At 43.2% G+C, this 26071-nt stretch overlaps 2 long non-coding RNA genes across 2 annotated transcripts; both read right to left on the reverse strand.

The window, feature by feature from the left end:
- Positions 1-3096: 3096 nt before the first annotated feature.
- Positions 3097-4346, reverse strand: LOC145643477 (uncharacterized). The gene is made up of 3 exons (XR_014115911.1): positions 4266-4346; positions 3421-3531; positions 3097-3205 (listed from the first exon to the last, which is right to left on the reverse strand). It is a non-coding gene; the product is annotated as an uncharacterized LOC145643477 (long non-coding RNA).
- A 7277-nt stretch (positions 4347-11623) lies between these two features.
- LOC145660316 (uncharacterized) lies at positions 11624-12947 on the reverse strand. The gene is made up of 3 exons (XR_014126564.1): positions 12807-12947; positions 12143-12465; positions 11624-11786 (listed from the first exon to the last, which is right to left on the reverse strand). It is a non-coding gene; the product is annotated as an uncharacterized LOC145660316 (long non-coding RNA).
- Between the last annotated feature and the right edge of the window lie 13124 nt (positions 12948-26071).

Below are 26071 nucleotides of genomic sequence, written 5' to 3' on the forward strand. Positions count from 1 at the left end.
AGTTTGTGGACATGTATTTACGAAGAAAATATTTTAGTTGCTGTTAACTTCCAGTGTTTGTTAGCAACGTTAGCATTTAACATCTTTTGTTCTAAACTAGAGGCAAAATTTATTGGTCAATAGACCGAATCTGGGGTAAGTGGTTAGCTGCTGCTCTCTGCTGATCCCAGATATAAATACCTTTGTGTAAATGAATGTGTGAGGATGACAACACCTGTAGAGAGAAGGTAACACTCACCATCAGCAGCGTGGAGCACAAGGAGCAGATAAACACACACCTGCATTCTTACTGAGTTACACACACTACACACAGCTACAGCAGGACTGCTGATACACACCATACACACTCTTCAATACAGTCTACTGAATGACTTCACAAGAACACTTATAGTGGAGAGGAAGTGTATTCAAATGAAACTCTGACAAACTAACCTCAACACAACACACACACCAAATATAGAGATGCGGTCGGTTTTGTAAGTTGTCATGTGGTATGTCCTCTTTCTTCCTTATCAGTCAGTGATCTATCAGATATTCTCGCATTGTGAGTGAGGACGGTCTCATTCTTAGTTAAGCGGCTCCGTCCTTTGCCATAGACACACGATGTAGAAGCTCAGGGGGTGAGACCCAACATGACCTCCCTCAGTGTTGTTTGGTCATTTCATTTCACTACGACAAGTGTATAGCATCTTAATGTGAATATGTGCAGTTTTTAAAGTTAATAAACATTTTGGTCTCAAAACAGCTTATGAACGCCCCAGAAGAAGGAGGAGACTGTTCTGGTCTGAGAGCTCAGGATGTCTGACGTCTGCTGTGGTTTCATTTCTCACAGTTCCAACCAGTGGGCAGTGGGTACCAGATCAGAGTCTAAAGCCCATTTTAGACCAGAAGTGACAACCGTGCTGCTTCTGCACCTCTGCAGCTGAGCTGTGGTCACACACTCACAAGCTCAACTTTCTTCTAGTGTATTTTTTGCCTTAAGCCATGACAGGCTTATCAGTGGTTTCTAGCTAGAAATAGTACAAAATACTACATTTATTCTGTAAAGTGTAGTGTAATAATCAAAACAGCACAACTCTGACTGCTGGGTCTATTCTAATGTGAAATTGGGACAAAGGATGATGTTTTAAACACAGACTAAAACTAGGACTAGGCTCCAGGGTCTAGGCTCAATGGCAGGTCCAGTTTGAATTTAATTTAGTACAAAACAGGTTTAGTATGAGTAGGACTGGTTTGGTTACTGATAATTTGGGGAACTTCACTGAGAAAAGGGACTGCTCATGTACTACCAAACCATGTCTATGTTCAAAGGCTGATTAACAGAGTTTATCAAAGTTCAAATAGGTTCTTATTGTGAGTAATGCAGGTTTTTGTTGTTTGTTTTTGACTCATTCAGTAAATCCAGAAATTCATATTACTCTCAAAAAATCTTAAAGAACTTTTCTGCATAAGCAATGGTCCACAACAAATTATTGTGATGTGGAAACTGAAAAAGCAAACAAAAAGCAGGTCCTCTCACTATCTAGAAATTCTTGAATGTGTGTGTGTGTGTGTGTGTGTGTGTGTGTGTGTGTGTGTGTGTGTGTTTGCATGCTTATAGACTCTGGAGACATAAAGCAGACAGCATTCTGTAGTGACAGTGCATAATAGTTCAAAGTATATTTACCAATAAAACAAATTTGATACAATGAATAAAATAGTAAGTACACAGGACATCATAAGGTAGTGCAAACATAAAATATATCAAGCCATGAAAAAGTAACGCAAAAATGTGTATGTGTGCAAGCTTTGAGGTGATTAACTCTATAAACTGCATTTTAAAACTATAAACTTAGAAGGAAGAGTTTGAGAATAAGAGTGAGGGGATAATATATCTGTTTGTTTTTTCTCCTCTACATCAGACTCCCACCCCCTTTGCTTTATAATGAGCATGTGTGTCTCCCTGTGTCTTTCACAGATGCAGCATCATGGTCAGTGTGGGGTTGTGGGGATACATTACAAAAGAAGAAACAACCAGAGTCCTCACAGGTCAAAGGACATGATGGCACTGTGTGTGGTTTTGTATGTCTCCGTAAAGCTGGTGATGTGAACTTGAAAAGAAACATAAGAGCTCTGGCCAAGTTCATTTGTTCCCAGTTCCTCTCTGCTGGGTGGACATTAGGGTCTGGAGTACTGAAGTAATGCTGTGAGAGTTCTGGAGTCAGTGTGTGTCCACAGTGGTAGTGGAGATCTGGGTGTAGAGTTGTCAGTGTGTGCTGGGAGGTCAATGGTGTTTCCATAGAGACAAGCATGCTCAGTTTGTTTTTTCTCTTTACTGTACTTCCTCTCACTAAAGGTGAGTGTGAAATTCTCTCTTAATGCTGAGTGACATGGAAACTACATATATGTGATAATCTAAAAATGTTATTAAAGTGAGTTGAATCATTCAAGATTTATTTGGCCGAATTAGAATTATAACCTGGGCTGGTCTTAGAATGAAAAATATGATTAAACGGTCCAGAATGCAAACAGACTATATCTTTGCATGAAGTAAAGTTTATTAATCAAAAATAAAATCAAAAAGTCAAAAAATATTTCAGAAAATGAAAAGACAGGTTGGGGAAAATGAAGGGAAAAAAGAAATACAAAATAAATTGGTAAAAAGAGCTGGGAACATTTAAACAGTAGGGCTAATTTTGTTGGAGCGCCTGGCACAGGACAAAGTGCTTTTTATAGCCTGCCATGTTCGTCTGAAGAAGATGCGTACTCTCTTCAACTTCTTGCATTTCCTGAGCCTTTATATTTGAAATAAAAGTAGAATTTTTAAACTGGTGTCCATGGAGTGGATGTATGTAAACTCTGATTATTAATGTGGTGCTTTGATGCTACTCACCAGCTGGGGTGTTCTCCACTTTAACTGCCTCTGTAATAGATTCTGCTACTCCACCCAGATCCTCTCTTACATCTACAGATGTTTTTTTTCCCCAAAAAAATCAATACAAATGCAATTACATAATAAAGTACAGGCACATATTTAAAGTGAACAAACATCATGTCCTACTGTGTGTTCTTAATGGAAAGCTAGATTTTTGCAAGAAAGTACATCTGCACCTTCTACATGGGCGCTGTGGTCCAAAGAGCAAATCTCTCCCGTTGACTCTGTGATCATAAAGTGTTCAGCAGTTCTGCTCGGGATGGTACGAACCTCCTTACAGTCCTCCCGTTTCTTGGGTGAGAAGTGATAAATAATCAGTGATGAATTGTAAAGGAAATGAATCATCCATTGACCCCACCGGGCAGTGGAAACTCCACTAATGGACAGCATATTTTAGACTACCATCTGTACAAGTCAGGAAAGTGTGAAGGCTAAATAAATAAAACTGTGGATACAGTCCTATATAAATCATTAAAATTATAGTATAAAATGATCTAGACACTTACACTTTCTCCCAGATTGGCTGAGTAATGCTGCTTAAACCCAGCAATGGTAGCAGGGTCTCTATGACTCTTGTGTCTTCTGGTAATGATATTAATGAACTTGTCCCTTGGCATCTAGAACGGGCAGAAGAAAGCTCTATTGTATTGAATAATAAAGCTGTTTACTTTCTTTTAAAAAGTCATAACAGTTTGCATGTGTTTTTGGACAACAACAAAAAAAACCTTTATTTTTTAAGAATTAAAGCTTTATTCCTAAAGAGTAATTGCATTCGAAATGAATATTAGGCTTTGATTACAACACAATTTTCTACAAACAAAACTTATTTTACATGCTGCATTTGTGCGCAAGATTACTTTTGTATCCCAGTTTCATATCTCTATATGGTAATGAGCAATCAACGCCTGTAGACTTTGTTTTATATACTGTTATTATGTAACAGAACAAATGGCCACCGTAGCTCAATTTCTTCTACAAATGTTAATAAATGTGAAACAAAGGTTGTCTGTTGTGCGACAGTGCATAATGGCCACACTCGTGGTCTTACAGAGACTTTTCTAAAACAAGCCCATAAGTCACTTTCCCTTGTCTCAGTCAACGTATTTCATCTAATGGAGTTCGGTTATGCGAATATTTTCAGCTACGTCCCATTTATTTAGTTCATTCTCTATTCACTTATTCCGCATTTATAAAATATTTGTGCGGTCCGTTAAATTAAACAAACTCGCTTGACGTAGACAGACGTTTATTAGAAGAACACGAATAACGAACACAGTGGCGCTCACACGAAACAGGCAAGATGAACATGAGCAACGTTGAACACAGCTTACAAACAAAGTGGACCACGTACCTAAACATTAGCGAGAACACAGACCGACAAGGACGCACACACCAACCGGGGTTTAAACACACACAGACATTAGGAGAATAACCCGCTGCAGGTGTGTGTGACTACATAGTCGTGGTTTCACACAAGACCATGAACTCCCACTGCAGGCGGCGGGCCGTACCACGTGACTAGAGGGGGCGGGGAGCTCACTATCAGCCCGCTAATTAGTTCTCCGTTCAGTCAAAAGTTCTCCATCATTAAAATGTGTGTTCTCATTTTAAATTCCCATATTGGCTACTTGTTATAATACGATTCCGTTATCAAATATTTAGTATCTGCCTTTGTAGATAAAATTAAATTCTACTTACGTTTTGTTTTCGTTTCTCAGTACCTCTTATGCGTGAAGAATTGTTTGTAGTCTCTGTTTGATGTTTTGTCTAAAATGATCGTCATCGGCAAATCCCACTCAATAAACTGATCTGGGGTCAGAAATAGAATGACACACATTATGGCATAATGGAGCGCTAAATTCTGTTCAGTGGCTGTTTAGAACAATGACAGAAGTGCAGCTGAAATGACATTATAGTCTCATATCAGAAATCACATTTTAAAATCATTTTCCCCCTCTTTATGCTATCATTTTGTTATCTGGCTCAGATTAAAAAATCTCAATAAATAAAGTAAATATAACATATACATGTAAACTATATATTCATTAATTAGTAATCCTTCCATGTAGGTACAATTCACTCACTCTGTGTTCGTTATAATCCAAAGTCATTTGAACACTCATTAAGGATCAAAATGCAACCTAAGCAACAACAACAATAATACATTCTTAAGAAATTATATAATTGTAACTGAAAATTAGGCTTATTGATCACAATACAATGTTCAACAAAACGGCTTATCTTTAGTCTGGTGTTTCAGTACTAAGGCTATGCAGTTATGCAAACACTTTCTTGCATATTATTTTTTTAAATATAGATTTTTTAAAAGTGCAGAATTGTAGCCCCAATATAACCTGCATGTGGTTTTACAGGGGCTATTCCAAAATGTGTTTTATAACACAATGTTTTGATCGCATCTTCACAAAGGTTACTTACTGCCGAAAAGAAAAAAGGTTAGCATACATTTAAAAAAATTTCTTATAGCCTATAAAGAACACCCAACCAAACAACCTAGCTACAAAGAGACAAGGATAAAAACATCATTACATGTATTATATAGGCATACAGATTTCAAATAAATGTGGTAAGTGTAGTGGACAGGATGGAGTCTAGAATTCATCATCTGTTGAGGCATCCGTGGCAACATCCTCATATGGGTCTTCAATGTCTTCATCAGTCTCACCATAACCTGCCACCTTTAGGTGGTGTGTTTCTTTCACAGCTACCAGGTCTGTCTTCAGCTCCTCAAGCTTTGGAATACAACACTGTGCAGGCCACGGTAAGCTTGAGCAGAAATTCCTGAAGGGTAGTTTAACAAAATCAAACTGGGTAATAAAAGCACCATGAAAAAACAATACAAAACAATCTACAATCTAACAACCAAACATCACACCTCATCAAAAATAAACACAAACAAGCTGTAAACACAACATGAATAATTAACTGATCATATTAATAGGGCTTTGAAAAGTAGGGATCTAGTGTAGAATCAGGTATGAATGCTGGGAAGCATTTATAAAGTATCTATGAGTATGGCCCTTTCTAGGAAAGATCATCTGTAAAGCAGTTCAAGAATGTATCTGTAACATGAGATCTAACCCAGGACAGCTAAGTGATGACACCACTAGCCTACTGGGTGAGCAACCACACTCTAACAAGGGTGAGTCCCTGTGCAGAAGAGTTAGATCTAGGATCAGGTAAAACAAAAGGAAAAAAAACTAAACACCACGTTGAGCGTGGAAAAAGGGAGAACAAAGGACAATGCGGGAAGAAATGGCAACTCTGATGAACTGAAGAAAACCAAACTAAAACTTCCCAAACAAAACCAGAAAACAGGGAGGAACTTTAGTGGCTAAGAAGTCCCTTGGGAGAGAGACAGACTAGAGAGGGGGAAAACTGGAGAGGGGAGGGGATGTGTAAAAACACAGACACCCTTGCAGGGAAGAAATGAGGTGTAGCACAGGGGCTCACAGTCATCAATACCTGAAGTTATCAGCTAGGAGCTTTGCTCAAAACCTTAGCAAAGACCCAGCACTGAGTGACTGGGTCACTGGGCTTATATAAGGTCTAGCCCAGCTGTTTGGGCATCAAGCCTGATTAGTAGTGTGGTTGACTCAAGGCCTCCCTCTGGTGGCCGGAGGGAGCCTTGGCGTGGTCCCAACCCTTACAGTATTCCCCCCGGAAGGGGGCAGCTCCTGATGTCCCAAGGCCAGCCGCACGATCCTGCCAAAAAGCCTAAATGAGTTCACGGTCCAGGATGTGACAGGAGGGGACCCAGGACTGCTCCTCGGGCCGTATCCCTCCCAGTCCACCAAATACTGGACTCCACCATGAACCTGCCGGACATCCAAGAGATGCTTGACCGTGTACGCCAGTGCACCGTCCACCATGCGTGGACCCGACGGGTCGGAGGAGCCCACCGAACACAATACAGGCCTAAGGTGAGATATGTGGGAAAGGTGGGTGGGGGAAGGGCAAGGTGATAAGAAACAGGGTTTACGCGGCGAAGAACCTTGAATGGCCCGATGTAGCGAGGGGTGAGTTTGCAGGTATAACCACACAAAGGCAGGTCCTTGGCGGATAGCCAAACCTGTTGTCCCAGCCGATAAGTCGGCATAACGATTTTGAGCAGCTGTAGCAGATAAAGAGAGCCCTGCATGCCCTCTACCAGGCCAAGCAGTAGCGCCTGACCGTCTGCTCAGCAGACCGGACACCCATGTCAGCCTCCTGGTCGGCAAACATGGGCAGAGCATAACCGTACTGGCACTCGAATGGTGACATGTCTAAGGAGGAGTGCCACAGGGTGTTGTGGGTGAACTCTGCCCAAAATAGGTGCTCAGACAAGGGGATGTGCAGGAAGAGGCCAGATAGTGAAGAGTGCTTTCCAGGTCCTGGTTAACTCTCTCGGTCTGGCCGTTGGATTGGGGATGGAAGCCAGAGGACAAGCTGGCACTCTCACTGAGCATTACACTCCACGTGCTTCTGGCTGAATTGTGCCTGGCACAGTGTAACCTCTCAGGTCTGGCGTGCGGGTCAGTGCAGGAGCAGGGCAGCAGGACCGAGACTCCTGTGTAAGCAGTGACGTTCTCCATCTCCACGTTCCCTGCCAGAGTGCAGACTGAACCACCACAGGCACCCTCTATAAACTTATGTAGACCCAAAAGGAGGCCTTGCTAGTTTTGGGTAGGTTTTGCTGATTTTTGATTTCAGATAAAAAGCTAAATGACACCACCTAAATGCTTTGACCCAGATGCTTCATCTGGAGTGATTTTCTGCAGTGATCACTACACTCTCAGAATGGAGAAGTGAGAGAAGCTTGTTCAGAGAGAGTTTTATGTATTACGTGTGTTAACGGCTCAAATAAATCTTATGTTCTAGCTGCAGTTTTAATCTAAATTTAAAATTGCCATCTACTACCTCAGTGCTGACTGCTTGCAACCCTTAATGGCATTCATTACAACATGGTGGTGCATTTGAGTAACATCTGGTTAAAGTACTGCTCTAAACATGGCTTAAACACAGAAGGTCTGGAACAGTCAAAAGTTGTGGGGTTCAGTCTAATGATGACAGTATCACTGTGCTTGATAGAGATTTAACGGTGAGTGCGGTGTCTTTATATTCTCTCCATTTAAGATAACACCTTTACACTCCCCCATCCCCTTCAGTCAGGTGTGATATGAGGAGAGAGAGATTTCCTGGTGAGTGAGCAGTACCCAGCTGAACTCTGTTTCTGCACTGTTCACTCTCACTGGAGATCATTTCCCATGTGTTTCTCTTAGTGTTGTGTTTCGCCCTTGTGCTATCCAATGTGCAGCCTGCAGAAACGTGTGTGTTTTGTAAACATCTCTGTGCGTGCGTTTGTGTGTGTGTTAACAGTTGTTAATGTGTTATTCCCACAGGATGATGTCACTTACTTCACTGTAGTACACAGTCAGAAAAGCAAACCAGCGTCCACTCCAATGGATAATGCAGATTACACAGAATATGCCAGCATCAAATTAAATTCAAATTAAACACACACACACACACACACACACACACACACACACAAATGCAATCAAGCAAATGGAAAAAAAAAAACAATCATACAAAAACATGGCTGGTAGCCAGTAAATATCAAGTATTTTATTTGTTTCATCACTGTAAATGCCTCATTAGGGGTTAATCTGCTGAAAGGTGATTTGAATACTTCTGTGAATTGTTAGCTTTTCTGCATGTAATTTATTTAGTAGTAGTGCTTTTTGCTTTAATGAAATAAAAAATGATGTGTAAATTTTCACGGTACGGCCCCTCCTCCCAGACGTCTCTGTGTGTGTGTGTGCATGTTTGTTCATATGGCCACGTCCTCCCCGTGTTTCACACCTGCTTCTCATTTTGTGTCATTACTGTGCGTGTATACAAGTCTCCTGTTTAGTAGTGGATGTTGTCGGTGATAGGCTAATACAATGTGCTATGTTGTCTGTTGTCTGGCGTTAATAAACGTAACTATTGTCGGCTCGTTCGTGCGTCCCTGCCTAGCCTCCATCGTTATATAAATGTGCATATCATTTTATGTCAAGTGTTTTATTATTGACTGTAGCCATTACTTCACTGTGAGAATTTATTTCTGTTTTAAAAATAAAGAGCAAAAGCCAGATGAGTGTGGTTTCTATTTTTACCTGCTTAAAATGACACATTACACCTTTATAGAGGTGAAGCACTAAAATGAGTTTAGACTGTGTACTGAGTTACCAGTCTATAGGTACACCTGCCCCATAGCTATGACTGTAGAATTAGTTTAGGCTCTCTCTCTCTCTCCCTCTATCACAGACTACATCTCTTCCCAGCTCTCCCTCTCTCTCTCTCTCCCTCCCTCAACTGGCCATTAGCGGGTGTAATTTAGAGCCCTCTGATGCGTGTTATCGGCGGGGCTGCGAGTTCTCTCTCCGTTCGTCACCCCTCCATCCCTCTCTCCCTCTTTCCCCTTATCCCTGCGGGTGAGAAGGAAAGTGAACCTCACAAAGACATCTAACAGGCTTCCAAAGAGGGGCCTCTCATTGACTCCGAGTCACTCGATAATTAAACACACTCGGCTGTGCGTGCGTGTGCGTGGAATCCCACCCTCCTCTGCCTCTCCGATCCTGCTTAATTCAATAGAGGTCCAATTATCGACTGTACTGCCACTTTGAAATCCCTTTCAATTTATTTAAACTGTAAATGTCTGAGGGTCAGGACCTCTGGTTTCATTCATACAGGAACACTTCACATATCACTCCAGTTAAAGCCAAGATCCAGATTCCCCCATCAGACCACGGCTCCAGTCACGTGACAGGACGTTAGTTGTATTTATTTGTGTATATAAGGGCACAGGGCAGACGTCGTGAATGAGGGTTATTCTATTAGCAGGTCATTTGCTACAAATATTTCAACGGCGACTGGAAATGTATTGTCTGGGCTCAGATCTTTGCTGAAGGACTCGAGAAAGCAAAAAAAAAGAAAATCAGAATTTAAAAGACGAACAGCATGGCCCTGCCCCTCGGCCCCGCCCATGGGCCCCATCCCCTTGCATTACCTAATAAACGTATACAGGTTCTGTCTGTTCTAAGGGGTGGGCGTGGCCTCTCCTTGTGCCCTGCTCCGACAACAACCAGCCATTGGCTCTCGGTCCCAGCCTGCTGCTGCATTAACCCTCCCCCTTCTAGAATGATCCAATCACACCTCAGCCTTCGGACCGGCTGGCGCTGGTCAACCTAGCTGTCCGTGCATTTTGCGGGTATGCCGTTTCCAGTAGAATTGTGTGCGTACTCGCGTACGAACGAGGATGCGTGCTCTCACGCTTGTGAGAATCCCTTGCAAAAAGATCTCGGTCTGGGTCCGTGCTCCGGCTGTACCCGCCGGGAACGTGAAAAAACAAGGGAAGAGCCAGTGAGACAAGCGTGAGACCAGGATGAAACAACCAGGGGCCAGACCTCTTCCCGTGGGCCACGAAGGTCCAGGCCATTTTACACATCCACCCTGGATTATGGAAATGACAGCAGGCATGTGTGGTGTGTGTGTGTGTGTGTGTGTGTGTGTGTGTGAAGAAGAGAGACAGAGACAAAGAGAGAGAGAGAGAGAGAGAGAGAGAGAGAGAGAGAGAGAGAGAGAGAGAGAGAGAGAGAGAGAGAGCGCCTCATCAGAGCGACAGCTTCAAGAGCCAATCACTGGGCCCACGCCACACAGAGGGACCCGCCCCTCGCACTCGGGGCACTCCCATGCAAGCGCCCTTCTTTCCACCACAGCCACCCGAGCCGCGAAACGCTCCATGAGAAATCGCAATGGGTTGGGAATGGGAGCTCACTTACTTTCCGTATTCCTCGTTGTCCCGGTCGCAGCGGCCGTCCTTGTGCTTCTCCCAGTCCTTTCCATGCCTGCAGGTGGGTCAGCAGGATCACATCGTCCCCATTGTGGACGTAGTGCAGAGCGTTCCGGGTCTCTGAGCCGATGCCGGTGAGGTAGCGCTTCCCCTTGAACACCAGCAGGTACCTCTGGGCGGGCGGCACATCGTTGGCCGTCAGCCGGCCCCTCCCGCCGCCCTTCAGGGGGTGCTCCCTGGGGAACAGCGGGATGGAGACGTCGAAGCCGGGTCAGAAGTTCCCTGCGTCGGCGCTGGCCTTGGCCAGCATGGCGTGTCCGGCGTCGAAGCCCAGATCCTTGCCGTAGTCAGGCCAGGTGCCTGAGTAGAGGTTGAAAACCAGGTGGTTGCGCCCCTCGTTCCAGAGCGGCAGCGCCCGGATGCGGCCGCCTGCATCGGGGACGTACTGCGGCGACAGCCGGTCCCGGTCCAACGTGTCTACGCCGAGCACAAAGAGGCCGGCCTCGGCCGGGTCACATGTGCTGTACGGCGACTCCTCAATGGCGGCCAGCACCTTGCGGTAGCCCTCCGACGCGGCCTCGCCCCTCGCCGGCAGGTGCACGTAGACGCAGAAGGCGTGGCGGCAGCGGGAGAAGTCGAAGCAGGTCTCCATACGGCAGCGCCGGCTCTTGTACATGGTCCGGTGGACGTCGCGGCGCTCGTGGGGGGAGGTGTGTTGGTGCAAGAGGAGGGGACCATCCTCCTCATGCTCCGCCCCCTCCAGGTAGGACCGCAGCGGCGGGGGGGCCGGCAGCACCGGGGGGGCCGGCAGCACCGGGCCCTGGGGGAGGCGGGTGTGGAGCTCGGCCACGCGCAGGTTCCAGGGTAGGCTAGAAGCAACGCGCACGCCCCCGCCGACACCAGCAGGTAACGTTTCTTGGCCTGCAAGTGGACAGCTGGCGAGACGGCGTGACACGGGGACGGCAGGCAGGGGTGACGCTCAGCCTGTAACAAGGACTCCCATACCAGCGCTATAGCATAGTGTCAGAGCACAGGCCACTGTGGATGGGGACACACACACACACAAACACACTTTTTGCTTAAACAAAAGAGAGTTGTTAACCACACTGGTGGTATTTATAGGTTTTCTGGTACAAGTACATCGATTTAGTTATAGGGATGTTAGATATTCATGACATGGTAAAAATGTGTGTGTGTCTGTGTGTGTGTGTGTGTGTGTGCGTGTGTGTGTGTGTGCGCGCGTGCGCCGTTAGTAAAGAGCCACGGCACCGTTTCCACAGCAAGAACAGTTTATCACCCTCTTGAATAACGCGCATGTTTTTGAAAAAACATCCGAGCGAGGTGAAAATAAGTGCACGTGCGCGGAAACCGGTCCGCCGGCAGGTGCCGCTTACCTCGCCTGGGCACGTGTTCACGCGCGGGCAACTTTTCTCGGAGCCCTGGTCCTCAATGCACGTCACCGTCGACCAAGCGGGTCCATTGATAATTAACGCAATGCTGAGGCATTTTTGGTTTGTAAAAAAAAGAGGTAATTTCTCTCTCTGTGTGTGTTTTGTATAGTGTGTATTAGTCTTGTGTCCGATCACCCGCATGATGCTGCCCAGTCCTCCTGCGCTGCCCAGTGTTCGGTCCCCATCCTCAGTAAAGTGATCCTGCAGTAAGAAGTAGTGCTACACAGTGATCCCCCTCAGTACTGTTTGGTCACATCATTTCACTCCTGCACATAAAGTGATCAGAGGGCCAAACTGAATGTGTAGCTTAGCAAATATTAGACAGATCAGACAGGAAGAGCTCTAGACTACATGCTGATCAAAATAAACATTGATCATTTAATCAGGTAAACATGAGGATGGTCTGATATTCATATTATTCATAAAGTACAGGTGGAATGCAGCAGTCTATGTTGTAGCTTTCATACTATTAAGAAAAAACTACTTAAGAGAAGTTGTGAAACAGAACCACTAAAGGAGTCACCAAAGTAAAGACCACTTTGGATGTAGATAGTACAATGTCATCACAACCCAACAGTCATCACAGGAAGTAGAAACATTTTCTCACCTTTTCTGTTACTTTGTTCTTTTTGTTGTTAAAGCTGTCAAAAGCTGTTTAACAACTGTTTGATGATGGTGGATATCTGTAAAGTAACTAATTGAGGCTGTAGGCTAGTGTGCACTGCGCTGTAACAACAACAACAACAAAAAATAAAAACTGTAAAAAGACAAAACCCCCAGCATGGACTGTCTAAGCTTCCTGGCCAATTGATGAACAAATGAGGAATAAATAACACAAACAGAAATAAACAAGTGAGCACATTTCACACGTAGCACCGAGTGCAACCAGATTAGCAATACATATGTCAGGAGGAAGAGGTGCATACTGGGAATTCTCACATCTGTAAACTGGTAGCTATAACTATGGTGGCATCAGAATAACTTGGGACTAAATAAGAAAAGTCTTTAAACTGGAGTCACTGGAGTGAATTTATGCTGCCAGAGTCAGTCAGTGATTGACTGATTAAACCATGAACTTCAGAGCTGGATCACTGTCACTGATGAGGATTTGGAGACTGTTTGACAATCTTCGTGGGTGTGTGAAAGAAGTAAACATTTTGCTCACACACCACTCTCCGCTCCTTTAGTTTAGAACAAAAGCTGCTAACATTGCTAACAAACACTGGAAGCCAACAGCAACGACAGCTAATAGGATTTGTAAATAAGTCAGATATCGAGCTACATGTCCTCAAACCTCATCCAGGTCGCTTCCCGGTGACGTGTTTCTTCACTTGTCTAGTTCACAGTGAGTTATACGACAGACCGACTAGTCTGGGAGACATTTATTAACACTTGGATGCGGTTTGACCGGCTTGAGAGAAGTTTGTGGGCATGTATTTACGAAGGCTATATTTGAGTTGCTGTTGACTTCCAGTGTTTGTTAGCAACGTTCGCATTTAACTGCTTTTGTTCTAAACTAAAGAAGCAAAATTTGGACTTCAAACATTTCTTGGTCGATAGACAGAATCTGGGGTAAGTGGTGAGCTGCTGCTCTCTGCTGCTCCCAGATATAAATACCTTTGTGCAAATGAATGTATGAGGATGACAACACCTGTAGAGAGAAGGTAACACTCACCATCAGCAGCGTGGAGCACAAGGAGCAGATAAACACACACCTGCATTCTTACTGAGTTACACACACTACACACAGCTACAGCAGGACTGCTGATACACACCGTACACACTCTTCAATACAGTCTACTGAATGACTTCACAATAACACTTATATTGGACAGGAAGTGTATTCAGATGAAACTCTGACAAACTAAGCTCAACACAACACACACCAAATATAGAGATGCGGTAGGTTTTGTAAGCCGTCATGTGGTACGTCCTCTTTCTTCCTTATCATTCAGTGATCTATCAGATATTCTCACATTGTCAGTGAGGACGGTTTCATTCTTAGTTAAGTGGCTCCGTCCTTTGTCACAGAAACATGATGTAGAAGCTCAGGGGGTGAGACCCAATATAACCTCCCTCACTGCTGTTTGGTCAGTTCATTTCACTACGACACTCAAAGTACTTCAAAGGCTTATTAATGAAAACAGTGTAACGCTTCTTACCTGGAGTGAGGAACAGGTGCTACGGGGTAACCGCGATGCGTGGAGTTAACATGGAGTGACACACACACTGGTGTGGACAATCTGAAAGACTTTTATTCTCTCCTGGACCACTTCAATACCATCACTGTATTTATACGGAAAGGAAACAGTAAAAAGCACCGTACAGCGTTAACAAAAAAAAAAAAAAAGGAGTGTTGAGAAGGCGAGCAGAAAGGTGACGGTTCCTCTCTCTCTCTCTCTCTCTCTCTCTCTCTCTCTTCTCTCTCTCTCTCTCTCTCTCTCTCTCTCTCTCTCTCTCTCTCTCTCTCTCTCTCTCTCTCTCTCTCTCTCTCTCTCTCTCTCTCTCTCTCTCTCTCTCTCTCTCTCTCTCTCTCTCCATAAAGCTCCCTCTTAAAGGCGCAGTACAACTATGTCTGTTACAACAGCAGGTGGAATTACGGCAGCCACAGAACTGGCTACCTGAGACTTTAAAAATAGTTTGAACAGATGTTTAAAGGAGTATTTAATTTCAAAACATTATTTTTTATTTATTTATACATAATGCAGTGCATGAAACATAAGTCAGGGTGTATTTTTAATTGCACCTGTTCAGTTTGAGTAGTGTGGTTAAATTTCAAATTTGATATGGAATTTGTTTGCAGGAGTAACGTGTTTGTTGGCCAAAAAACTGGTCCTCTTTCTGTAAGAATGTCACTCCACCACTAGAGATGTGAACTCTACTCACACCACAAATGTAGTTGCTTTCAGACTGGACTGTCCAATTAAAATGAAAGCTAAAATAACCAAGTTGACAGTCTATAGACTATTAAATAAATGTCTACAATCATGGACTTAATTCTCCAAATAAAGTGAAAGCTGCACTATGTAGAATGTATGTTGTCCACTACACTATCTGACAGAAACCTTGGCCTCACCATTAAGAACCAATGTAATCGTGAGGACTTACTGTGCCCTGGTCCTACATGGCACTGTGTTTACCGTCCCCTCTGCCCTGATGGCACAATGTTTACCATGCCCTGGGCCCTGGGTGGTGCTGTGTTTACTGTGCACAAACTCAGGCATCTGAATGGTAATAAAGGATTTGAGTGAGACCTGAATGGGTCTTCATTTGTTTTGACAGACCAATCATAGCAGCCTCTAACACACAAATCAGGGGCAGTTATAACATTGGGCATGTTGGTGATATTTGTCATTGTTTCATACACATATTACTTAAGTTATGGAAACTATGTAATTCTAAAACAGATGTGGCAATGTGACAAATATACATTAACCTCCAAACTCTCTGACTTACCTGTGACTCATTTATAAATGAGTTCTTTCAAATCAAAGTGTATTTATATAACACTTTTTACAACAGATGTTGTGAAAAAACAGCTTTACAAAATGATCAAGTCCAAGCTCTCAGGGAGCAAGCCAAGGGCAACAGTTCTAGACAAATCTCCCTAGAGGAAGAAGTAAGAGGAAGAAACTTTGAGAGGAACCAAGACTCAAAAAGGGGGCCCATCCTCCTCTGGCCAACAATGGTCACCACAATAATAACAATTTAAAAAGAATAAGTGAAAAATTAAGCAATTAATGTCTAGTTCAACTTTCTAGAGGTCCTGTTCTTGTCCCGAGGTGTGCATTCCCAGTGTGTTGTCTTGTATGTTGATTCACTATGATGATCTGATCACAGCAGTTGGTGCAACATCCAGGCCCCTCTGAGTCTGTCAGGGTTCAAAATCAGATTTATCACCTCTGGTTTGGCGTCAGATAACGTAATAAGAATCACAGTAACACTGCTTCTAAGCCAGTAACTAGAGGGGCCATAATTTTAAAAATATGTATACAGTTCTGGTTTGACCATTTGAGCAGTGACTGAGTCAGAAATCAGACTTCAAAATGCTGTTCTCAATTTAAAGAATGTACGATGTATGGTAGCTAGGTCTGACATTGAGGATTTTAGATGGGATCTCTTTTTTTTAAGCTGGTGAATTAGAGAGTAAGAATTTTAGTGTATTTGATCTTATAGGATTTAATGTCTGTACTGGATCTGAAAACCCCCTTGTCCTGTAACAGATAACTTTATTATATATCTCTAGGATTAGGTAAAACCATGCATATTAAATGTAATATGTTTTAAACCATTTTATTCTTAGATTTAGTGCTTAGATTTTTGCCAAGACCCAATCCCCTCTCATTTTTCCTCCTACTCCTTGTTTTCAAGTGTCATCTTGCTCCTTGGGACTGAGTTACAAAGGGTAGTGGTTGAAATCTTCCCCCTTGCTTCTGCATCCATTTATCAATTATTCACAAGGGATTCTGAGACCTTTCACACTCAATTGACTCTGAAAACCTTCAGTTTGGAGGGCCATTTAGCACTAACAGTGCACCCTAGCCCTCTGTCGGACATCCAACCCCTACTTATGAACACCACATATGGAGGGCCAGGGTTAAGTGGTAGGGTCAAGGGGTGAAATGTGATTGGGCCCAAGTGAAGGTGTATGAGGCAGAGGAACATGGGAAATAATGATGTTTCTGTGGACCACAATGACTGGATTTAGAACATCTGTGCTAGCTGAGCTGTTTTTAAAAACACACGTGGTCTGAGCGAGCTGTTAGTCGTGCTTTTAGTCCTTGTGGTTTTAACCAGCAGTTTTTAGTATTAAGTGTAACGGCTCATAGCAAAGGCAGAGTCTAATTATAACTGATCACCCAGGCTCTCTTTAACTGGCTTGTCAAATATCTTTCAAATACATAATAAATAGAATAATACAAATATTTACACTTTATTACAAGAAAATATGATTTGTGGTGGAGGGGACATCCATAGTTTGAAACACCATTCATTACCGAAAAAACAACCCGCTCTATTGCTGATTTTATATATTTATGCTGTATGATATTTGCTGTATTTATGTATTTTTATGTTTATAAAGTGTTATGGCTACACTATAAGTAGCCTATGCAGTTTTTGTCCACCAGTAGACTGGCTGTGTTATATGGCTGCTTTAACGGCAAGGTGTCAACAAGCAGCCTTTTCCAGCCTTCTGGTGGTTTCTCAAGCCTCATCTTTCTTCCCCCACAGACACCCCCACACTGAAACCACAACATGCATGTCTAGTTCACAGAGGCACCAGGGGCCCTGTGGGCTCTGTGAAACTACACAATGAAAAAACAGACCTCAGGTGTTCTCAGGACTCACAAGACACTACATTACTGTATTGACATCCTTGTGGACGTCAGTGAAGTACTGCTGAGAGTTCTGGACTGATCTCTGGAGTCAGTGTGTGTCTACAGTGGTAGTGGAGTTCTGGGTGTAGAGTTGTCAGTGTGTGCTGGGGGGTTAGTGGTGTTTCCATAGTGATAAAGCTGCTGAGTTTGTCTTCTCTTCACTAAAGGTGAGTGTGAAATTCTCTTTTAATGCTGAATTGCATTAAATTGTACATTTATTTGTTAATATAAAAATGTTATTTAAGCAAGCTGACTTTTTTCAGGTAGAACTGGAAAAATATTTTGCTTAACAAATAATTATTAAATATTTCTGCATATCTTATGATTCCATCTTATGAAGTCTGTGTACTTTTTAATATAGTTAAAATATAATTGTCCTATATTTCCTGGTATATGTTTCTATAGGCTACACTGTAGTAAAGAGTAGAAGACAATTGCATGTTATTGCTTTAGTACGTCTTTGTCTCCATGTGCTTTTGTATGTTTTAGTTTGCAGCTCCTCCCCCTGCTCTGCCCCTTGACATGTGTCTCATTGTGAGTTTTGTCTCTTACCCCTCCCAGTAATTGTTCCCAGATATTCCCTGTTTGTCTCCTGCTGTATAAATACCCTAATGCTAATGTCTGCAGTCATGGTCAGTGTATGACCCTACTTTCATGTAAATACTTGTGTCATGAAATAACTCAGCTCAGTGAATACATCAAATATAATATACAGGCTCCACTTTTACAGCAGTGTTCTTAATCTATTAGTGGTGTGAGAAAAATATGGTTTGTGGACTAAATTGTGGTAGAAAAGTATTTGATATGTGTATGGCATCTTAATGTGAATATGTGCAGTTTTTAAAATCAGTAAACATTTTGCTCTCAAAACACCTTATAAACACCCCAGAAGAAGGAGGAGACTGTTCTGGTCTGAGAGCTCAGGATGTCTGACGTCTGCTGTGGTTTCATTTCTCACAGTTCCAAGCAGTGGGCAGTGGGTACCAGATCAGAATCTAAAGCCCTTTTTAGACTAGAAGTGACAACTCTGTTGCTTCTGCACCTCTGCAGCTAAGCTGTGGTCACACACTCACAAGCTCAATTTTGTTCTAGTGTATTTTTTGCCTTATGCCATGACAGGTGGTTTCTAGCTAGAAATAGTACAAAATACTACATTTATTCTGTAATGTGTAGTTTAATAATCAAAACAGCACAACTCTGACTGCTGGGTCTATACTAGTGTAAAATTGGGATAAAGGTTCTAAGATGGCGCCGGTGAGGTCGGCTGCCGTCACGACTGCTCCGTCCACACCTGGCACTTTTTTCGCTCTTTTCGCTCTTCCCGCTACCCCTGACTTCTCCGCAGCCCTTCTCTACACACCACGGCGCGTATCTCGTACAGCAGAGATGCCCTTATTTCTCTTAATCTACATAGCACTCACCTCAAACCGTCTGTAACCCCGGACCCAAGATGGCCGACGGAGATCCTGAGGGAAAACAGAAGACGCGGCGCGAGGAAAAGGCCGCGAGTACATGTTCGAGTACCTCACGAGTACAAGTCCGCAGCATACGGAGTGCGCAGGGCGGTGAGGGAGGCGAAGCGGCGCTACGGGAAGAAACTAGAGACACAGTTCCAGCAGAGTGGCTCTAGATCCCTGTGGCAGGGACTACGGATGATCACGGACTACAGGAGCCCACCCTCCGGACTGATGAGTGCGGATGAGTCTGGCGAACGAGCTGAATACATTCTTTGCTCGCTTCGAGGCTACATCTAGCAGCGCTAATGCTAGCAGCACAAATGCTAATGGCGCTAGTGCTAACAGCGCTAATGCTAACAGCGCTAATGCTAACAGCGCCAATGCTAACAGCGCTAATGCTAACAGCGCTAATGCTAATGGCGCTAGTGCTAACAGCGCTAATGCTAACAGCGCCAATGCTAACGGCGCTAGTGCTAATGGCACTATTGGCGCAGCCAATGGCACATGCGCGGGGCCCACCATAGAATAGCGCCCTCTCATCATCACTGAGAGTGACGTGAGGAGAGTGTTTAAAAGGGTGAATACCAGGAAGGCGACGGGACCAGACGGTATCTGCGGGAGGGTCCTCAAAGCCTGCGCAGATCAGCTAGCCCCGGTATTCACCGACATCTTCAATCTCTCCCTGACGCTCGGTATTGTCCCGTCCAGCTTCAAGCGGTCCACCATCGTCCCCGTGCCGAAGAAACCTCGACCCTCCGACCTCAATGACTACCGCCCTGTCGCCCTCACATCAGTCGTGATGAAGTGCTTTGAAAAGCTAGTCAGAGACTTCATCACATCTTCACTGCCAGCCTCCATGGACCCACTGCAGTTTGCATACCGCCACAACTGCTCCACTGACGATGCAATTGCACGTCTGCTCCACACTACACTGACTCACCTGGACGAAGGGAGGGGAAATTATGTTAAAATGCTATTTGTCGACTACAGTTCAGCATTTAACACTATCATCCCCTCCCTACTCACTACTAAGTTGGGAGATCTAGGACTGCATACATCCCTGTGCGACTGGATCTCCAACTTCCTAACAGACAGACCACAATCAGTACGGGTAGGCAACTGCGCCTCATCCACCCTCACCCTTAGCACTGGAGCTCCTCAGGGTTGTGTCCTAAGCCCCCTGCTCTACTCACTGTACACCTACGACTGCACAGCCACTTCCAGCTCTAACATCATTGTCAAGTTTGCTGACGACACCGTTGTCGTGGGTCTGATCTCGGACAACGACGAGAGGGCCTACCTGGAGGAGATTAAACACCTGGAAAACTGGTGCCAGGAAAATAATCTATGTATAATAATAATAATAATAATAATAATAATAATAATAATAATAATAATTGTATAAATTATTATTTATACAAAATAATAATTTTGTATAATAACATATCTACAGTTGTTGTGTAACAAGGTAATTGAGTATAAATCTATATATACAGATGTACAGATATACAGTCATGTTACATGGTGGTGGTGGTCCCCACAGTTTATTCAGTTTCCCTGATTCAGGGCCCGAATGGCCTGTGGGAAGAAGCTCCTCTTCAGCCTCTCTGTCTTGGCCTTCAGGGAGCGGAAGCGCCTCCCTGACCTCAACAGAGAGAAGAGTCTATTGTTGGGATGGGTGGGGTCCTTCACAATTTTCCTGGCCTTGGTCTGGCACCGCTTGTAGTAGATGGTCTGCAGGTCAGGAAGTTCCGTGTGAGTGATGCGCTCTGCTGAACGCACTACCCTTTGGAGTGCTTGTCTGTCCTGCTTGGTGCTATTCCCAAACCAGACTGTGATGTTCCCCGTGAGGATGCTCTCTATAGTGCAGGTGTAGAAGTTCCGCAGTACTTTGGAGGGCAGTCTGAAGTCTCTTAGGCGTCTGAGGTGGTAAAGACGCTGACGCGCCTATGTTCAAAGGCTGATTAACAGAGTTTATCAAAGTTCAAATAGGTTCTTATTGTGAGTAATGCAGGTTTTTGTTGTTTGTTTTTGACTCATTCAGTAAATTCAGAACTTCATATTACTCACAAAAAATCTTAAAGAACCTTTCTACATAATGGTCCACAACAAATTATTGTGAAGCAGAAACTGAAAAATCACCAAACAAAAAGCAGGTCTGTAAACTACATTTTAAAACTATAAACTTAGAAGTAGGAGTTTGAGAATAGAGTGACAGGATAATACTGTTTGTTTCTCTCCTCTACATCAGACTCCACCCCCTTTGCTTTATAATGAGCATGTGTGTCTCCTATATGGTTTCACAGATGTAGCATCATGGTTAGTGTGGGGTTGCAAGTAAGTAAGTTAAGCTCATTTCACACATTGCACCCAGTGTACCCAGATTAGCAATACATATGTGAGGAGGAGGAGATGTTTGCTAGGAACTCTCACATCTGTAAACTGGTAGCTGTTGCCACAGTGACATCAGTGACACTGTGTGTCTGTGTGTATGAGAGCATGTATTTGTGAGTGTGGGTGCATGTGTGTGTGTGTCCTTCAAATGTGGTTCTGGCCATCACACAGCAGTGTGTGTGTGTGTTGCGGACAGAAGTTCGTCAGAGTTTCATTTGAATACACTTCCTCTCCACTATAAGTGTTATTGTGAAGTCATTCAGTAGACTGTATTGAAGAGTGTGTACGGTGTGTATCAGCTGTCCTGCTGTAGCTGTGTGTAGCGTGTGTGTAACTCAGTAAGAATGCAGGTGTGTGTTTATCTGCTCCTTGTGTTTCACGCTGCTGATGGTGAGTGTTACCTTTTCTCTACAGGTGTTGTCATCCTCATACATTCATTTGCACAAAGGTATTTATATCTGGGATCAGAAGAGAGCAGCAGCTCACCACTTACCCCAGATTCGGTCTATCGACCAAGACATGTTTGAAGTCCAAATTTTGCCTCTTTAGTTTAGAACAAAAGCTGTTAAATGCGAACGTTGCTAACAAACACTGTCGGTCAACAGCAACTCAAATATAGCCTTCGTAAATCCATGCCCACGAACTTCTCTCAAGTTGGTCAAACCGCATCCAAGTGTTAATAAATGTCTCCCAGATTAGTCGGTGTGTCGTATAACTCACTGTGAACTAGACAAGTGAAGAAACACCTCACCGGGAAGCGACCTGGATGAGGTTTGAGGACATGTAGCTCGATATCTGACTTATTTACAAATCCTATTAGCTATCGTTGCTGGTGGCTTCCAGTGTTTGTTAGCAATGTTAGCAGCGTTTTGTTCTAAAGGAGCGAAATATGGACTCCAAACATGTCTTGTCCACCTGGGTTAAGGGAGAATAAAGTAAATTTGCTTCTTCGCCGACTTGTTCCGTTAAGTGGCACTGAAATCTACGCTGTGATTCAGTCCGGTAGAGAGGAGCCGGTGCTAATTACTTACTAATTGCTGATTAGTTACTTCAGACCAGCATAAGCTAGGAATTGTAGGGACATTAGTAAGACTGATGGAATTGAGAAACAGGAAGAGTACAAGAGTAATGTGACTCTTACAAGGATCATTTTGCTCTATAAATCTACATTTAAAAATAACGTTTTTTATTATGGTGTGGTATGTGAAATGTGCTCACTTGGAGAAAGACAATTTTACACACACAGTAAATGTACATTCAAAGGGATACTTGTAGATGCAAAAACACCTTCCTGCCCTGCTCTCTCTCTCTCTCTCTCACACACACATACACACACTCTCTCTCTCTCTCTCTATCTCTCTCTTCTTGTTGGGTGTTTGGGCTTCAAGTTCTCCTATGTTGTTCCTCTTATCTTAGAGGTTTAGAAAAATTTACAAATAAAAAATGAACAAATAAATAATAAAACCATAAAGTACAGTACAGCATGCACCTCTTCCTCCTCACATATGTATTGCTAAACTTGGTGCACTTTAGCAATACATAAATAACACACACACACACACACACACACACACACAGACATGCATATGTGCATGCTTCCTTTTTGGGTTCGTGAGCTTAAAATGCTGCTGCGCTGTTCTCTGGTGTGTGAACGACATGTTTACTTCTTTCACTCACCCATGAAGACTGTAAAACAGTCTACAAATCCTCATCAGTGACAAAGTTTCAGCTCTGAACCTCATGGTTTAATCAGTCAATCACTGACTGGCAGCATAAATTCACTCAAGTGACTCCAGTTTAAAGACTGTTTTCTTATTTAGTCCCAAGTTATTCTGATGTCACCATAGTCATAGCTACCAGTTTACAGATGTGAGAATTGCCAGCATGCACCGCTTGCCCCTCACATATGTATTGCTAATCTGGGTGCACTGGGTGCTACGTGTGAAATGTGCTCACTTGTTTATTTCTGTTTGTGTTATTTATTCCTCATTTGTTCATCAATTGGTCAGGAGGCTTGGACAGCCCATGCTGCTGCGTGCACACACACACACACACACACACACACACACACACACACACACACACACACACAGTTTCTGTTAGTGTTATTTATTCCTCACTTGTTCATTCTGTGTATGATGCAGCTCTTGTCCACTACCCACTTCTGTATCCAGCTGCCTGTGACAGAGGTCACACCTCATTGTGGTTGACTGTATATGTGGTGCAGTCCTTTACGTGTGGTGTATGATGTGTGTGTTTGGTGCTTCTGTGTGTTTTACTAAGTGGGCAGTGGGGGTGGGTTTCAGGGAGAGGCTACAGTGAGTTCTGATCTCATGAATTCTGACAAGCTCATCAAATGCAAGACGATACTACTCTGTGTTACCATGGAGACCTGAGGAGTGGCAGAGCTCACTACCTACAGGATAAAGAGTTGGACTAGTGATGAATAAATACATTTGGCAAGACAAGTGAGGTATCCACGTCCAGCTCTACGGTGGGTGTGAAGACCTATTGTGCAGAAAATGTAAAAATAAAAAAAGCAAATTCTGTGCGCTACAGTTCCGAAATGCAGAGCAACTTCAGAAATGCTGCAAACTCAGTCACAACACAACAGAACTGTTTTCTGAAGTTGCCTCGCATTTCCAAAATATAGCACATGTCATTTTGAATAAAGTGTTTTCTGAATTTGTATAATGTTCAGGAATTTGCATCAAGTTTGTAAACTGTAGCATGTGTGTTTAGCTTCTGTGTTCTTGAAAAGAAACAGTAACTCAAACATAATGTGCAATCCAAGTGTAGCAACAAGACTGAAGGGGAAGTAGGTGAGACGCTGATTCAGAGATGGAACTGCACCTTAACAACCACAGCACCACAAAAGATACCAAATACAAACAGTGCAGACTGACTCTGCTTATTGGTTTTGACAAAGTCATATCTGGGCCCCTACCATGGAAAACTGAATGTCACTCACTTTATTGAAATAAAAATGTTTTAAGTAATATGTAAATATTGTTACATTTTCAAAACACATTGTTTACTCTCTCATTCCTTATGGTCTATATATGGAATATAATCTGTAAAAATAGCCTGTTTTGAAATCACTGTTTCTCTGATGTCATGAGAACCAGCTCATTTACTTATCTCTGCCTCTTTGGCCTGCAGCAGTTTAACCCCCAACACCTACATTGCAGTTCTCAGACATATTTCAGCTCTTAGTGGTTTTTAAATGAAGCACAATACAGGGCAGCCAATCAGAACAGAGCTCATTTATCTTACATCTTAAAGTCACAGCAACATAAACTGCCTGTTTAATTCCAAGGGATAAAGAGAGGTTGGCAAATAGTTGTGTAAAACTGTATTATGACTCTTTGGAAGATTAAACCACACAAACATTGTAAGAGGACACCAAACCAAACTATAAATAAAGGATAAATGTAGGATATGCACACCCTCTGAAGACCTTTTGGTGTATTTGGTGAGGTGGGAAGGTGAGTGGCTACAGCTACAGCTGAGGAAGCACCAGGGGCTTCTGTCTGGGTCCCACTGGGCAGCCATATACAGGGCAGCTGTGTACAGCACAGGTTCTGAACTTGGCTGAAGGGTGCAGTTTCAGCACCTTGGACAGCAGTCAGGCTGCCTTGGAGATGAAAGATGTTTGGTCTGTGGTACTGGTCTACAACTATAAACACGTTTTACTAAAGTAAGTCCTCATTTGGTCCTTTTAATGAAATCTACATCTTTAAGTACAAACCCCATCTCTAAGTAAAACTCTATATCATCTCTTGGAAACATTGAAATAAAAAAAAAAAAAAGAAAAAGCAAAGCATTAGCCATTAGAACATATTATTCCATCACTGATCAAACTGGTTTCATCAAAGGAGACACTCAGCCATTAACAGGGTAGACTACTTAACCTAATACTGTGACGGTGGCAGTTCAGAGGAAGCGCTAGGCAAAGTTGCACCAAAGTGCTCTTTATTTTCCATAAATAAAGAGCAAGTAGTCCGATGGGCCATTAATGTGCAGCGCTCTCTCGTGACCTGTGAGTTTAAATGGAGAGAATGAACAATGAACAGGTGAAGGTGATTAGTAGGCAGGAGACTGGGAATGAGGCAGGTGTTTAGTGTGATCCCTAGCAGGAGTGGGCGTGTCCCTCCCTCTGGCTGCCCGGCCAACCGTGACAAATACGTTACACCTCACTCCACATATTAGAAACTGCTATGCATAGAAGGCCTTCAGTAAAGAAAACGAAGTTTTTCTCCTCACATTGCGTAAAATCTTTAACAGCACACCTAAGGCCACAGTCAGTATTAATGTAATAATATCACAAAATGTGCATAGAGGTACTAGGCAAGGAAAGCCACTCTCTCTATTGCTGTTCTCAGTTCTTATATTTATACATTTTTTATTACCATTTTTGCTTTTTTTTGGGGGGGGGGGGGGGGGTTGTCTTTTTACAGTTTTTATTTGTTGTTGTTGTTGTTGTTGTGACACCGCAGTGCACACTAGCCTACAGTCTCAATTAGTTACTTTACAGCTATTCACCATTTAGCATTTATACATTTTTTATTACAATTTTTGTTTTTGGGGGTTTTTGTCTTTAACTTTTTATTTTATTTTATTTGTGTTATTACAGTGCAGTG

Source organism: Electrophorus electricus, chromosome 2, assembly GCF_041902795.1.
Source record: "Electrophorus electricus isolate QZ-2024a chromosome 2, ASM4190279v1, whole genome shotgun sequence".
In the NCBI taxonomy this organism is placed as follows: Eukaryota; Metazoa; Chordata; class Actinopteri; order Gymnotiformes; family Gymnotidae; genus Electrophorus; species Electrophorus electricus.